The sequence below is a fragment of the Geotrypetes seraphini genome, chromosome 19 (assembly GCF_902459505.1).
Source record: "Geotrypetes seraphini chromosome 19, aGeoSer1.1, whole genome shotgun sequence".
Lineage (NCBI taxonomy): Eukaryota > Metazoa > Chordata > Amphibia > Gymnophiona > Dermophiidae > Geotrypetes > Geotrypetes seraphini.
In genome coordinates, this window is record NC_047102.1 from 2,390,079 (window position 1) to 2,407,384 (window position 17,306).

Here is a 17,306-nt window from a genome sequence, read left to right on the forward strand (position 1 = left end):
TTTAGCTGGATGCACGGGGGAGTGGATGCTTGGGGTGATTAACTGGCTTCTTGGGTGCTGACAGCCAGTTAGGAAAGAGGTAGTGCCAGTCAAGGCTGATGTGGAAGAGAGGGATAAGAGAGATACAGGATAATGACAAGGTGAGGACAGGGCAGAATTAAAGCATAGGCTAGTTAGACACTTTCCTAGGGCCCAAATGTTTAGGAGGGGCTCCCTCAGGTGTGTAACTCTAAAGTTCCCAAGGCAGGTTTTTGCTGGAAGAGAGGACCAGAGCCAGTCCTGCCTTCAGAGGTCTGTAGATTCTCTACAACCCCTAAGTAGCTCCCCCAGTGGTAGGAGGACTTGGCAGCAGTGCTCACCTTCCTGTACAGTCAAAACCATGCAGTGACCTCTTTGTGGGAGTTTCCCCAAAGTGCCTGTTTGCCTAGCCCCCCCTTCCCCCCGGTTGATGAAATAAGAGAGAGGGGACAGTGGAGAGGGAAGCAGCTGGCTGTGTATAGAGTTTATTTTATTTCATCTTATTTATTTATTTAGCCCATTCTAACATAAATCCCAGAGCAGGTTACAACCAACATTCATAAAAGTTAGACTAAGTGAAAAAAAAAAAATAATAATCCTACAATAACCCAATTCAACCAGAATATCCCTCTCCCAAAATTTCCAAGTGCTCAAGCGGCAAGAAAGAGCAAGGGGCAAATGGTACAGCGATGCCGGGTGCCACTGCCTCAGATACCTCCCTTCCTCATTATGCCACTGCCAGGGCCTACGTGTCTCCTGCAAGTGCCCCAGCACCAACCGGGCAGAGGGCATATTCAGCAGCACTGCCTCGTTAGTACCAAACAGGTTGAAAAGGTGACGGCGAAGGCTAGAAAGATGCTAGGTTGCATAGAGAGATGTATGGCCAGCAGAAAAAAGGAGGTAAGACTTTGGTGAGACCTCATTTAGAATATTGTTTACAATTCTGGAGGCCGCACCTTCAAAGAGATATAAAAAGGATGGAGTCGGTCCAGAGGAAGGCTACTAAAATGGTGTGTGGTCTTTGTCATAAGGCATATGGGGACAGACTTAAAGATCTCAAGATGTATTCTTTGGAGGAAAGGCAGGAGAGAGGAGATATGATAGAGATGTTTAAATACTTATGTGGCATACATATTTATGAGATGACCCGGGATGAGTGGGCCTAGGATGAAGTTAAGAGTTGATAGGCTCAGGAGAAATCTAAGGAAATACTTTTCTACAGACAGGGTGGTAGATGTGTGGAATAATCTCCCGGTGGAGGTGGTGGAGATAGAGACTGTCTGAATTGAAAAAAGCGTAGGACAGACATATGGGATCTCTTAGGGAGAGGAGGAGATAGTGGATGCTGGACTGGATGGGCCATTTGGCCTTTATCTGCCGACATGCTTCTATTTTTCAATGAATACCCTCTGAAACAGGATTTTTCCATCTGACTGCATAACCTCATTAATCCCTCATAACTACTAGCATAAAATAAATATTAGCAAGTCACAAGTGTATCACTTTGTTATGTTTTCACTCTCGCAGTACGTCAATCTCCTGCAGAACTGATTCTATCATTATACATCATAGATGATTGGTTTATAACCAAAGGATTCCCTGAACACTTAGGGTAGAAATATACAATATAGATTTTAGATCTTATCTAAATGGACACCACTTGAACAGCTTTTGGACTTGCAGAGGTTAACACAAGAAAACAAAATAAACAAGTATTTCTGGAGAATATATGTATTGGAGAGGGGAAAGTGTGTGGGGGTGAAGGAGAATATTGAGCTTAGAATTTATTTGCTTTGCTGGGAGGATGGTACGATACAAGCTCGTTTATTTCGAAACAGAAGATATTACACCTTGAAATTCCCATTGCTTCATGAATAATACATGACACTGTGGAGGTGATAGATAATTAGAGGGACCAGCTATGAGGCACATGAAAGGGGATGGTAACCCTAGGATTTCAGGAGGTGTGTGGGCATTCTGACATGCTATAGATTAGGCCCTTCTGGAGATAATTAGAGAAACGGGGGTGTACGACATTGCAAATGACTTGCAAGAACGGGTTTGGTTGTTTGAGCAGTTCAAAACCAATTGGCAGAAACACCCACATTAGGGTAATCCTTCCCTGGCGCAGCTAACGATATTTTAAAAACAGCTTAATCAAGCATTCTGGTAAGGGACTTCTTTTTTGAATCCCATTATGATAATGATTGCCAGAATTAACTGCATGAATATTTCACTTGTAGAGATATACAGTGATAGGGCAGGTATTAGCGTATCCTACGTGTCTCACCAATCTCTGAGTCAGTGGCATAGCTAGAAATGAGTGGGTCCCTGACAGAGGATTAAAATAGGTTCCCTATAACACCGTCTTTCCCAAAGTAGTGGAGAAGGAAGAGGGGAGTGCAGAAGTGGAAATCTCTTCAGAGCTCCAGTAAACACACCCTGCAAAAAAACAAAACAAACCAACCCCATAGAAACATGAAACCCCGTTCAGTTTGCACATCTTGGTCCCATTGTCTCTTTTCTGTTTTGGTTTTCTTCTTAACACTTTTACCATGGTCTGTTGTCCAACATTGCCATCTCTATTCTGTGTCTCTGTCCCTCCTTAAGTCTAGCTTCTCCCTTCCTTTTCCTCCTAAACTCCCTATCCTGGGACCAGCATCTTCTCCCCTCACAATGGGGCCAGCATCTCTCCCTCTGCCACCCTGATTCCCTCCATAGTCTGTCATCTGAATTCTTCTTTCTCTCCCCCATATTTAATTTTGATGTCTCTCTCTTTCCCATCACACACACTGGGTCTGGCATTTCTTCTCCTCTGTCTCCCCCCCTCCCGTGCAGGTCCAGCATCTCTCTCTGCTTCCCTCCCCTGTGTGGGTTCTACATCTCTGCCTCCTGCTTCCTCCTTGTGTTGGTTGGGCTTCTCCTTCTAGTCTTTCCTCCCTCTCCCAAGAATCCCAGTGGGTGGCAGAGGCAGCAATGTGAAAAGGTTAACTTTGGCCAGTCAAATCAGGGCCTTTCCTCTGCTGTATACCAATTTCTGTGATATCACTTCCTGTGGGCAGCCACAGCAGGAAAAAGGTCCATTCTCATCATTGGCTCTGCCTGTTACCTGCTGGGATTCTGGAGACTGCCAGGGAGGATGGAAAGAGATGCTGGATCTGTATGGGGGGGGGGGAACAAAAGGTGATGCCAGACCCACACTTGGGGGAAGAGAAGAAGGGAGAGAGTGTGGCTAGTTGCTCATGGAAGGCAGACAGGGGGGTAGGAGGGCGGTCCACCCCAGATGCCATCTTGGTAAGGGCGCAGGCACAACCCTCTACTGCTGCATGTGTGATTCTTCCCTTCCCCCATACCTCTGAAACATTCCTGACACAAGCAGCAACCCCCAAACTGCTGTCAGTTTTGGCTCTTCCTCTTGGACCCGCTCCTAGGAAGTGACATCAAAGGAAGAGCTGATGCTGGTGCGGCAGCAGCTTGGGGGTTGCTGCTCGCACCAGGAACATTGCAGAGGTACAGGGAAGTGAAGTGGCGTGGCGTGCATGCAGCAGGAGGAGAGTGCGGAGAAGAGGTCAAGAGAGGGGTACCTCTCACCCTTGCCACGCCACTGGATTGAGAGTAGCAGGCAGTGCCTACAGTTCCAGCAGCCCTGGGCATTTTGCTAGCCTCACTCATGGCCTAGAAAAGCTTTGCTAGAGCGGAATATCGATCGATCGATCAATTAATCAATTTGAAGCCCCTTTTACTGACGGGGATAGGATTTCTGGGGTTACAGTCAAAGCAGGTACTTCTTTTCACTGGCGTAGTAAAGGGAGTAGGGGGGGGCAGTCCACCTTAGGCACGGTCTCTATAAAAGGCCCCCCTCCTTCCCGACTCCCCCTTCCCTTGTACCTTTTAATTTTCCCTTTTAAAACCAATAGGAGGAAATATTTTTTCACTCAGAGAAAAGTTAAGCTCTGGAACGCATTGCCAGAGGTTGCGGTAAGAGCGGATAGCGTAGCTGATTTTAAGAAAGGTTTGGACAAGTTCCTGGAGGAAAAGTCCATAGTCTGTTATTGAGAGAGACATGGGGGAAGCCACTGCTTTGCCTGGATTGGTAGCATGGAATGTTGCTGCTCTTTGGGATTCCAGAATCTTGTTATTCTTTGAGATTCTGGAATATTGCTACTCCTTGGGTTTGGGTCAGGAACTAGAGACCTGGATTGGCCACCGTGAGAAAGGGCTACTGGGCTTGATGGACCATTGGTCTGACCCAGTACAGCTATTCTTATGTTCTTGGTGCCCATGTCGGTGTTGCAGTCCAGGTCACTGCACTAACCATCAGGCTACTCCTCTGCCCCTAATGTGTGGTTATGTTAAATCATTTTGTTGTATTTTTCCTATTTCCAGATGTTAAACTGTGTGTCACTTAATTTTTAAGAATTTTCTCTGAGGGTCCATGGCATGGGTGAACAGACATGGAAGCTTTAACCAGTGTGTGGCTAACACAGAAACGCTTAGTACCTCCTAAATAAGTTTGTCATCGCAGGAAGATGCTGAAAAAAAATCCACTACTGTAGAACTTGATTTTTTAAATGGAGACATTGATAAAATGAAGAAATTAGTTAGAAAATAAACTACAGGAAGCAGGATAAAAAGTTTGCATGAGGCTTGAGCATTATTTAGAAGTCCAGATAAAACAATTTCTATTTCTTAAAAAAGGTTGAACAAATGGGGAAAGCCACTGCTTATCTCTGGGACCGGTAGCATGAAGTCTTGCTACTCAGGGATTTATCCTCTCTAGAGCTCATCTTAAAACCTTGCTATTTAGCCAAGCTTTTCAGAGGTTGAGAGCTCTCACAGTGGATCCGCCCGGACCAGTTCTACAGGCTATAGAATGTTTGTGTTTGCTATGTTCTTTTAAAGAGTTTATTTATATAAACTGCTCAGTTGACATTGGCTTTTGATTGAAGAGGCGGTATATCAAAATGTTTAATAAACTAAACCAAACCAAACCACTGGACCACCAAGAAGTAAAAGGAGTGCTCGAGAAGGTAACAGAAGAAAAACGAAATGACATATTTACCTCAGTCTTTTAAAGTGAAGGTTGTTGGGTTCAAACTCAGACAAGAAACCTTAGTTGACAGTAATGGTTCTGGAATCCTTTCGAAGAGCGCTAAGGGGACCAGTTACTAAGCTGTACACAGGAGTCACTAACATGTGGTGACTCAGAATCACAGCTTAGAAACTCCTGTAGTAAATGAAAGAAAGAACTTTCCATGCCTGGAGAGTGTGGTTCAGTGGTTAGAGATACAGCACCCTGAGGTTGTGGGTTCAAACCCTGCACTTCCCCTTGTGACCCTGGGCAAGTCACTTAATCCTCCACTGCCCACCAGGACAGATAGGGAAAATATGCATGAACTACCTGTATGGAAACCACTTTGAGTGTGGATGTAAATCTACAAAAAAGGCAGTATACAAGTCCAAATCCCTTTTCCTGATGTCATAATGCCTCATTCCACCAATAAGAGCCAGCCTCATCAGTGATGTCACAATGGCTTCATTGGCTCACTTCTGATATTGCATTGGAGAAGAGTGTGGTGCAGTGGTTAGAGCTACAGCCTCAGCACCCTGAGGTTTTGGGTTCAATCCCCTGGGCAAGTCACTTAATCCTCAATTGCCCCAGGTACATTAGATAGATTGTGAGCCCGCCAGGACAGATAGGGAGAATGCTTGAGTACCTATATGTAAATCACTTTGAGTAAGGTTGTATAACTACGAAGGCGGTATAGAAGTCCTTATCCCTTCTTAACGGGGGACAATGCAAAGGTATTGGTGCATCTGCCCCACCAGTTAACCCCCCCCTCCACCCCATCTCTTACCTAGCCTCCCAGATGAGCCCCACCCCCCACTTTCCTTAATGGCATCTCTCCACCCCCCCTTCAAAAATCCTCCCTGGTGTCTAGAGACTAAAGGCAGGGGTGATCCTCACTTTTGCTCCTTCAAGTGCTGGGTTCATAATGGCGGCAATTTTGTGGAACTATTGATAACAATCAAGCTGTCAAATACTGAATTTTCCTCTATATTTGGTAGTTTAAACCATCACAAAGGTCAACTAGTGCCATTTTGAACCAGGTACGAGAAGGGGCAGGAGTGAATGGGATAGGTTACTGGGCTTAAAATGGGCCTTGGTCTCTTTTACTGTGGCTTTGCTTACTGTATATTCTTGTCCTTCCTTACTACTTTGGGACAGGCGAGATATGATACAGGCGTTTAAATACTTGAAAGGCATTAATATAGAACCAAATCTTTTCCAGAGAAGAAAAAATGGTAAAACTAGAGGGCATAATTTGAGGTTACGGGGAGGAAGACTTAGGAGCAATGTTAGGAAATTCTTCTTCACAGAGAGGGTGGTAGATGCCTGGAATGCCCTCCCAAGGGAAGTGGTGGAGAGGAAAACGGTGATGGAATTCAAAAAAGCATGGGATAAAAATGGAGGATCTCTAATTAGAAACCGAAGGATGTAAATTAAAGAACTAAGGCTGGTATTGGACAGACCTTCATGGTCTGTGTCTCATATATGGTGATTCGATGTAGGATGGGCTGGGGAGGGCATCAATGGGAACTGCACTAATTTGGAACCTGAGGATTTTACTGGCCAGTCTTTACGGTAGATGTCCTGCAAACAACGGGATGGTTGGATAGGCTGGATTGAGCTTGAACGGCAACTTAGGACAATACCAGACTTTACAGCCTACGGCCCAGAAATATCAAAGAGACAAGTTAACTTAATCATGTATTTTTTTTAATGGGTATAACTTATGGGCAGAGTGGATGGGCCGTTCAGGTCTTTATCTGCCGTCATTTACTATGTTACGCATAGATGAAATAGATGAAATACCGAACCTCTAACATAGGTGCATTTGTTTTAGATGAGCAAAGCTGAGAACATTTTCGTTTGGGGTATATTAATTTGCATGCACTTGCTTCCAGATCTTTTGGTTTATTCAAATGTAACCTTTCCTCAATTGATCATATTTTGGGATTTAATTAATGAGGCCAACAAAATCACCTAATTAGGTCTCTGCTACAAAGAATATTATAAATGGGACACATTGAATAGCCAGCTCTGTAGAGTTTCAGAAGTGGTATAGGGTCATTCATCATTGACCTTTTAGCAGGTCAGTTTTTAGGAAGAGGAGTGGGAAAAATATATAATGGAATAACATGAATTTATTCTGGAAAGGTCTAATGAAGCTCTTGTTGAAAGGAGAATTCAAAGTATAAATCGTAAACCTAGTTTATTTATGGCCTAAGGGTGGAGGTCTGAGAGAATTATGAATGTGATGGATCTTCATTATCAATGCACCCCCCCTCCCCCCCGTATGATTTGATCCCACTACTTTGGCCTCTGGTGCTTGAAACCTATTTGTAGGTCTCCACTTTGCCACTCACCAAGGCAGGAGATGCGCTGTGGGAACGGAGAGCGGAGGCAGAAGGGGAGCACTGGCAGAGTCAGATGGTAAATATGTTAAGTATTATATCACCCTATAACAAAGAAAACATGATAGATAGTTCTTAGTTGATGTGTAAGTACAAGGCATGGCTTGGAGGGGCTTTTGTACGAAAAGTTTGTGGTGATTTAGAGGGAAGAATCCTTTAATTTGCAATTGGAAAATACTGGTACATTTTGCGCATTCAAGCCAACTAGGAAGAAAGGTTTAATAAATCAAACCCATGGCACATTAAATGCACTGATTTATTTTAGAGATTTCTGGTGCCACAATTCCATGCTTGTATTGGGGTCTTTTACTAAGAATGAGCATATGCTGTCTACCACAAGACCAATTTTGGGCTCTGGTGCAGATAACATAAGAATCACCATACTGGGACAAACTCAAGGTCCATCGAGCCCAGTACTTGGCAGAAACCCAAAGAGTAGCAACATTCCAGAGCTGAGATTGTGACGTCATAATGCCTCATTCCACCAATGCCTAAGAGCCAACCTCAGAAGTGATGTCACAATGGCTCAATTGGCCTATACTTGGCTCACATAAGAACATACGAGCTGCAATACTGGGACAGACCGAAGGTCCATCAAGCCCAGTAATATCCTGTTTCCAAGTACCTAGCTAGATTCTAAGCCTAGGAATAAGCAATGGTAAAAGACCCCCATTATTTCTAAAGTTCATTTTTTCTTTGATATACTGATCTTATGTCTCTGCCTGTTGCATTTCTTTTTATGTTATTTGTTATGAGGATGTTTTTTTATTTTTATTTATTTATTTTTATTCTGTAAACCACTATGTTAGGTCTATCAAATTTAAGAAACCTTATGAAGCTTTCCAGCTAAATGGACCTCTCTGAAAACAACCCTCCTTTGATGAGCTGCATTCAAGGCACATAGACACACACCTTGCCTTTATAAAACATTCTGACAGCTCCGCACACTTCCACCCTATTCTGACCTTTGGTCATGTATGTGCCAGTGTGTATTATATAAAGTGCACATGTGAAATGCTGTTCTCTGTCCCTGTAAAGCTCACGTGTGTTGTATTAAAGGAGGTGCTATACACCACATTAGAAGATGAACATGTGAAGACTCTATGGACTTTTCCTCCAGGAATTTGTCCAAACCTTTCTTAAAACCAGCTACGCTATTCTCTGAGTGAAAAAAGATTTCCTCCTATTGATTTTAAAAGTATTTCCCTGTAACTTCATCGATTGTCCCCTAGTTTTTGTAACTTTTGGCGGAGTGACAAATCGATCCACTTGGACCCGTTCTACTCCACTCAGGATTTTGTAGACTTCAATCATATCTCCCCTTAGCCGTCTCTTTTTAGTCTTTCCTCATACGAGTGGAGTTCCATCCCCTTTACCATCTTGGTCGCTCTTCTTTGAACCTTGTCTAGTGCCACAGATTAAGTTAATATAGAAGACAACTCAGAACATTTATCATCATGATGCAGTTAATGCAGATACTGGAAATGTTCCCCACAGTTAACACATCGGTTGTACATTTATTTTCTGCCAATTAAAATATGACACCACCTTAGCAAAAGACTCATCAGGTAATAAACTAATGCACGGGCATTAAAAGTTCTAACGCACATTGTGAAATGAACTGAAAATGCCTAAAAGAGAGAACATTTCTGAAAATTCCAAAAATGAACCTCCCCTCCTCCCCCAAGACAATTGTTGACCTGCCCACTTGAATGCATAAAACACTACCTCCTCTAATGGTTTCTAATTTGCTGGACTGAAGATGGGAAAAGAAAAAGTGCATGAAGACATTTTCAAAAAGTGCATGTGATCTACTCCTCCCCTGCCCCTGTGAACTACAGCACAGGGCCATTGCAAGCCACTGGATATCTTTTCAAAAAGCAAATTTAGGAAAATTGATAAAAGTAGCCACATACTTCACATGAATGGGATCTATTTTGGAAATTGCCCCTGTTGTGAAATCGTGCAAGGACTCGGAGTTGTAACCTGAATGTGGCAGATAGGAATCCCGATGTAGTGCAGTCAAATGCAAGAGGGAATTGTTTGTGGCAATTGACTCGACATACGTACAATTAAGGTGCTTTTTCTTACATCTGACAAGTAGGAGACATTAAGCAACATAATGAAACATAAAATGCTCGAAGTTGGAGCTGTATCCAAGCCGATGAAGATCGAGATGCGCTGATCTCACTCCGCTTTCAAGATTGCAAAGAGCAGCCAGAAATGGGAAATTCTTGACCTTCTGTCTCCGAGGGAAACGCGGCGCCGACGGGGGAGCAAATTGGTCCGAAAACTGGAGCAAGTCATTCAATCACTTGGATGCGCGCAGCTCATTCAGTAATAAAGCGGTCCTTTGAAAATAGGCATTTGCAGCCGGGGACGGGAAAAGGAGCTCCTGAAGCAAGAATTGTTTCATTCCCCACGGGAGGACAGACTGAGAAGAGAAATGCCGCAGTTGTTCATCCTTTTGCGCCCGAATTTCAACGGATAGTAGGGAGGACGCAAAGTGTATTTATCACCTCTGCGGGTGGGAAAAGGCACTATTTGGCCTTCTGTAAAACAAAAGTAAGTTTGCCCTTATCGATTTTTGCAAAAAACAAAAGTGATAGGCGCGGCTAATTCAAAATTCTTCTGGTGTCAGACTGCGGAGAGCTTTTCTCATCTAACTTCCCTCTAAAGCTTGTTTTTTTAACTACTATACTAAGGTAGCCCAGAAGTGCGCGTCTAGCTTTGAAAATAGCACGCATTTGCCACCCCTGCCGGCCCTCCCGCCTCTCTAACCCAGTGCAGGTGAGTGCGAGGGCTCTTCGGGGCGGGGGGCTGCTCCCTGCAGGGATCACATGGCAGCCGACGTCAGGCGTGTAAAGCTTCCCCCTCAGCCACCCTCCCGTTCACAGACTGGAGTCTGCCGGTGCCTCCACCATGCACTCGGCTTTCGGCTGCAGAACTGGAGGGCGAGGAAGAGGAGCAAGCCGGTAGCCCAGACCCCCCCATGCAACTCTTTTGATGCTTCCTTCTGCCCAGAGTGACTGAGGTGAGTTGGGGGAGAGTTCATGAGATTGCCACCGTTGCTTTTTGTCTCAGCCCTTCCTAGGGATTCTTTGCACAGGGGAGGGCTTCGGGGCTCCGGGACCAGATCAGAGGAATTCCCGAGTATTGGGGGGGGGGGAGCAGACTGCCTCCGTTAATCTCCGACGGGGGTTCAGAAGATAGGACAGGACTTGCTATACCGCCTTTCTGTGGTTAGTCTTCATCTTTAACCTCACTCTGTGCCGGACCCGGGATCTTTTTCTGCAGCACGGGAGCTGGAGGTTGGGTGGTCCTGTGCCCCCCCCCCTCCTCCCCTCCCCCTCTCGCTGCCTGTTGTTTTAAATAAAGCCCGGCTTAATCAAAGAAAGTTTCCGCTTTTGGCTTTCCCCCTGCTTTTTCGATCTAGGCGGTGTAGCGGGGCTGGAAGGCAGCCTGTCCCGGATAGACAGTGCTTACCTGGAGCTAGAGGCGCCCCCTGCCGGACAATGGTTGAGCTGCAGCTCTCGGGCAGGGCGCTCTGCCCTTAGAAGTGGTACGGCTTTCAGCTCTGTTTTCTGTCGTGTCAAGGAGTTCCAAGACGTTGTTCCGGGGGGCAGGTGATGTCTCTAGGGAGCTGCAAACTTCTGCGCAAGAGTTAGAAACCCTCCGAGCTCAACCTTAGTTCTAGCGGAAGGTATTTCCTTCAAAAGAAAAGATCTCAAGAGTCCAAAAGGACGGCCATAACCAGCGACTTAAAGAGCGAAATATGTAAACCATGGAACAGGGAGAGTCAGTGAAAAGGACCATCTCGGAAGCCCATGGCATCCAAGAGAAAACGGGGGTCATATGTAGGTATTTCCTTGCAGTGTATTATGAATAAATGAGCTTAACGTGTCCTCATATGGAATTTCCCCCTCCCTCCCCCCCCCCCCACTAACCCCTGGCCAGTCTAATTAAGAAGCCACTTAGCACCAGGAATTTGGGTTTCTGGTGTCCAGCTTGGTAAGGGCTATTCTAGAACAAAATCTGGGGAAGGGAAAGGAAGGGGGGGTGCGGTAGGCGGAATTGGGGAAGGAGCAGGGGACTGCTGAGACGAGGGCGGGGAGGGGCACCACCAGCACCCCGGGCGCTTCTCGCCCTTGCAATGCCACTGCAGTGCAGTAACTAACAGAGATTGACAGGACGAAGCATTAGGATAAAGGACAGAACATGGGATGGCAGACAACACCAACATTGGATATTTTGTAGTCCTCAACGTAGACGGATTTTCTTATCAACATGTTGGGAAAACAAGAAATTTGAATCGGCATTTTTGGACACAAAGAAGTTGAGATTTTTGATAGGGGTCACAGGTTCGGTGGTGTACATGGATCCGAACCTGTGACCCCAGGATGGGGATCTGGAATAACATGTTCTTATAAGAGATCCTATGATCTGAGTAACAGATGGGCTATGATTGAAACATTCAAGGTAAGAACTAAGAACATAAGAAATGCCTCCGCTGTGTCAGACCTGAGGTCCATCGTGCCCAGCAGTCCGCTCACACGGCGGCCCAACAGGTCCAGGACCTGTGCAGTAATCTTCTATTTATACCCTTCTATCCCCTTTTCCAGCAGGAAATTGTCCAATCCTTTCTTAAACCCCAGTACCGTACTCTGCCCTATTACACCCTCTGGAAGCGCATTCCAGGTGTCCACCACACGTTGGGTAAAGAAAAACTTCCTAGCATTTGTTTTGAATCTGTCCCCTTTCAACTTTTTCGAATGCCCTCTTGTTCTTTTATTATTTGAAAGTTTGAAGAATCTGTCCCTATCTACTCTCTCTATGCCCTTCATGATCTTATAAGTCTCTATCATATCCCCTCTAAATCTCCTCTTCTCCAGGGAATACAGACCCAGTTTCTCCAATCTCTCCGCGTATGAAAGGTTTTCCATCCCTTTTATCAGACGTGTCGCTCTCTTCTGAACCCTCTCGAGTAACGCCATATCCTTCTTAAGGTACGGCGACCAATATTGGACGCAGTACTCCAGATGCGGAGGCACCATCGCCCGATACAACGGCAGGATAGCTTCTTTCGTCCTGGTTGTAATACCCTTCTTGATTATACCTAGCATTCTATTCGCTTTCTTAGCGGCCGCTGCGCACTGTGCCATCTGCTTCATTGTCATGTCCACCATTACCCCCAAGTCCCTTTCCTGGGTACTCTCATTCAATAACATCCCTCCCATCGTATAGTTGTACCTCGGGTTTCTGCTTCCCACATGCAATACTTTACATTTCTCAACGTTGAACTTCATCTGCCATCTCGTCGCCCATTCCCCTAGTTTTTTCAGGTCCCTTTGCAATTCTTCGCAGTCATCTTTAGTCAGAGTTCCACTAAATAGTTTGGTGTTGTCCACAAATTTTATTATCTCACACGTCGTCTGAAGGGAATAGACTTAGTAGAGGTTGTTCACCCTCTCCAAGGTAGGAAGAACGAGAGGGAACTCTCTAAAATTGAAAGGGGGTAGATTCCATACGAACATAAGGAAGTTCTTCTTCACCCAGAGAGTGGTAGAAATCTGGAACACTCTTCCAGAGTCTGTCATAGGGGGGAAACACCCTGCAGGGACTCAAGACAAAGTTAGACAAGTTCCTGCTGAACGCAGGTAGGGCTAGATTCAGGGCGTTGGTCTTTGACCTAAGGGCCGTCGCAGGAGCAGACTGCTGGGCACGATATACCTACCCTGCCAGTTTAGTTCATCATTTTAGAGTGCTTTGAGAGGCTTGAGGACTTGATACCCTTGTTTCATTGATATCTGAAAGAAGTTAGGCTGAATAGAAATAGAGCATATTTTGTCCCCAGTACTATGTTACACAATACAAATGCGAGAGCACAAGGTATTGCGCGACAGTACAAAACATCCAGGTTTCACCCACAGTCGGGCATGGATCCTGGCTCTATGCCCTCTTCTATAAATGGCACCCAACCTGGAGTGCCGCTCATATAATAGAGCTCCGTGCTCATTCTTTAATGGCTTCCAAATTCAGGCGCCATTTGTACCACGGCAGTAAAACAGGGCATTTTCTATTTTAAGGTTTGCATGAGTCCCTAACAACAGAAGTAGTTCCACAGAGCTGGAAATCTGCTGTAGTGAGGCCGCTCCTAAAAAAAAAAACCCACCATAGATCCAAACAAGTGTTAGACCCATCTCAAAAATATTGGAAAAACAGTACTCGCACAACTACAAAACTTCATGGAGACAAACGTCACCCTCTCCAACATCCAGTCGGGCTTCAGGAAACATCATAGCACAGAAAGAGTGCTACTGGACATCGTAGATGACTGCTGGAAAATCCTGGAAGAGGGAAACAATACATTGCTGGTACTATTAGGCCTAAGTGTTGCCTTTGACACCATCGACCACACTCACTTCCTTTCTAGGCTAAAGACCATCGGAATCTGTGACACCACACTGGGATGGTTCTCCTCGTTCCTGAATGACAGATCGTAGAGAGTACTACTAGGAAAATCCTTATCTGAACCTACGGAGTACCTCAGGGGAGCCATACTATCACCACTCCTCTTCAACCTCTATGTCAGACCAGTATTGGACATAGCAGAAAAACACCAAACCAGAATCAACTCTACTTCCCCCTGGGCCGACACCAGGCCACACAAATCAAGAATCTCCAGTCGTGCTTAAGTGAAATAAAGACCTGTTTTACCCCCTGGATGACCGGGAACATATTACAGTTAAATGAGTCCAAGACAGAACTTCTCTGGATCCACAAAGATTCTTGCATATACCCCCGCCCATCCTTTTCCTGGGGCACAAACACCCTTACACCCAAGGATAAAGTCCACAGCTTAGGAGTAACTCTCGATTCAGAGTTATCACTGGCGGATCGTGTATCTAAACTAGTATCACCATCCTTCTACCACCTCCGCCAGCTAAAATACATACGTGCATACTTCTCAGAATCTGAATTCGCACAACTACTGTACGCTTTTGTACTATCCCGCTTAGATTACTGCAACAGACTACTAGTGAGCCTGCCTGCCAAATCCCTCTCCCTCCTCCAAAGTGTGCAAAATGCTTCAATCCACCTCCTGAAGAACCTAGGCATCCACAATCACGTTACCCCTAGTATCCATGCACTGGCTGCCCATTCAAAGCCCTGGTCCTCGCTTTCAGAACCTTCCATGAAATGATTCCACACTATAAGACAACAAATCTACTTCCCAAAGCGACCACTGAGATTCCAAGGAGAGAAACGACTGACCAAACCGCCTGGTCGCTCCCTCAAGACCAAAACGCTCCTACTCACATTTTATACCCAGACTATGGCACATCATTCCCCCATCTGCTAGAACACTAGACGGAGTATGGACCTTCAGGAAGGCCGTAACAATCTTCCTCGTTACAAACACAGAGCCTTAATGACGTGCCCCCAGAAACACCATTCAGAGGTCAACATAACTGGGCCATCAAATCTCATCCAGATGCTGTTTTATTTTGTCATGTCCTTAGTGTAAATTATGTCATCTCTGTCTTGTCTCGACCTTATTGTGAATGCACCTTGTAACCCATTCTGGGAGGACAGGCTAAATAAATGGGTAGCAGAAGCTGCGATTCAGTTAATACTGATGAATATCAAGCAGTAAATATTTATTCAAGCAATTTTCTCTGCCAGATGAGGACTGTTTGTTACTTATTACAGTGGCATTTCCTCAACTAGAAATATAATAAGCATTAACCCATTGCAATTGTTGGCATCCCAGTTCAGGTTTACTCCATAAAGAATGACAAGCTGAAAATTACTCAGTTATTAGAAATCAATAAAGAGACTCTATGAATTGACCCGTTGGGAATTGGAGCTCCCTGAAAGAGACATTGTGTTATCCCAAGTTTCCTCTTGTCTATGGTTTTCATTTCCTTAGTCTTTTGGATGTTTGTTTATTTAATTTTTAATGAGTTTTAGGGCCTTGGTGTGCCACATTAGAGAATGACATGGGGACAAATTTGTCTCCGTCCCTGCAGGAACTCAATTTCCCCATCCTGTCACTGTCCCATTCCTGTAAGCTCTGCCTTAACCCTTTCAGGACCAAGGGACATATTTGTCCCATAACTTTAAAATCCTATCAATTTTGATTGGGATAGTCTACAGTTCTAAATTTGATATGTACGGATTCCATATGATACTGCCTTTATGTAAACAAACTGGTTCCGACATTCATTCATTAGCGTCGTTGCCAGATTGACGAGAAGATTCACTTGCCACACTGTCCATAAGCCAGAAGTGTGATTTTTAAAAAAAATAATAATGATATTTCACAAAAAAAATCAATTTTTTGGCATCTGCAAGCCCTTTTTACCATAAAAATGTCGTCAAAACCACAAAAATTGGCCTACGATCCTTATGGTCCTGAAAGGGTTAACCAAGCCTCAAACACATGATTTTAAAGTGTTTGAGGCTTGTGCACATGAGGACGGAGCTTAGGCATTGGTGGAATGAGGCATTATGACATCACAATCTCAGCTCTAGAAGGTACAAGTGGATCGATTTTTCACTCCGTCAAATATTACAAAGACTAGGGGACACTCAATGAAGTTACAGGGAAATACTTTTAAAACCAATATCAGGAAAGTTTTTTTTCACTCGGAGAATAGTTAAGCTCTGTAATGCGTTGTCAGAGGATGTGGTAAGAGCGGTTAGAGTAGCTGGTTTTAAGAAAGGTTTGTACAAATTCCTGGAGGAAAAGTCCATAGTCTGATATTAAGACATGGGGGAAGCCTCTGCTTGCCCTGGATTGGTAACATGGAATGTTGCTACTTTTGGGGTTTTGGCCAGATACTAGTGACCTGGATTGGGCATCGTGAGAACGGGCTACTGGGCTTGATGGACCCAGTAAGGCTAGTCTTATGTTCTTATCTAAGATCCGCAGAAATAAGAATTGCAGTTGATAGAACCTCAGACTCTGCCCTCACAATGGAGCCACGAGTGAAACAGTTATTTTGGGGCTGTATTTCTGAAATGAGGCATTTAGATCTTATTTTTTTGAGGATCACTTCAGATGCTGATATTACCTCTCTGACTATTGCAATGCTTTCTATCGGTGACTTTCTCTAAACGTGCTGCTGCTGGACTAATTCCTAGGGCAAGGAAATATGATAGAATTACTCCATTACTGAGTAGGTTACACGCTGTTGCCAATTCAAGCTCGGCTTCGAGGTTTCAACCCACAGGACTTGCCACACTCTCTATCTTTGCTTGGAGCGAAATGGTCATGGAGTTGGCGTTCTTGTTTACTTGAATTTCCATCTAGTAGAAGAATTCAATTTAAACAAATATTTGACTCTACTTTCCAATTCCAAGCTCTAAAATACTTTCCTCTTATCTGAGTTTTGAATCTTGTTTTAGTGTCTTATTTTAATCCTGTAGCTCCTGGCTTTGTATGTCACTTATCCCCCCTCCCCCCCCTTTTACAAAGCCACATTAGGCTTTTGTATCGCTGGCTGTGGTGGCATTAGCTCCGATGCACATAGCATTTTGGGTGTTGCACCTGCCATGCAACGCTGGTTGCATTAGTGATGCATTGATATACTAATGTGTGAATACTTTGCAAAGGGTGTTTTGTGCCAAGGACTGATACACCACACAAATAATCTTGTTTTAGAAATTTCTATGCACACTGTTTTTCAAGTGCAAGATTTCACATGTGCAAAATTGTTCAGAAATGTTATGAAAAATCATGCCCTCAGCCTATTAACAAGTTTGAGCTAGCAGGAAGTTTACTTTATCTGACAAAGTTTATA

At 44.5% G+C, this 17,306-nt stretch overlaps 1 protein-coding gene across 2 annotated transcripts in view; it reads left to right on the forward strand.

Annotated features, from left to right (window-relative positions):
* Positions 1–9,957: 9,957 nt before the first annotated feature.
* BDNF (brain derived neurotrophic factor) overlaps positions 9,958–17,306 on the forward strand; it is a 31,934-nt gene continuing 24,585 nt past the window's right edge. The window contains exon 1 of one of the 2 annotated variants that reach the window (XM_033928533.1): positions 9,958–10,062. The gene's annotated coding sequence lies outside the window, so the exon portion shown is untranslated. Of the gene's footprint in view, positions 10,063–10,372; positions 10,532–17,306 lie in introns of those variants that run through there. The other variant, XM_033928532.1, reaches the window with a different exon arrangement.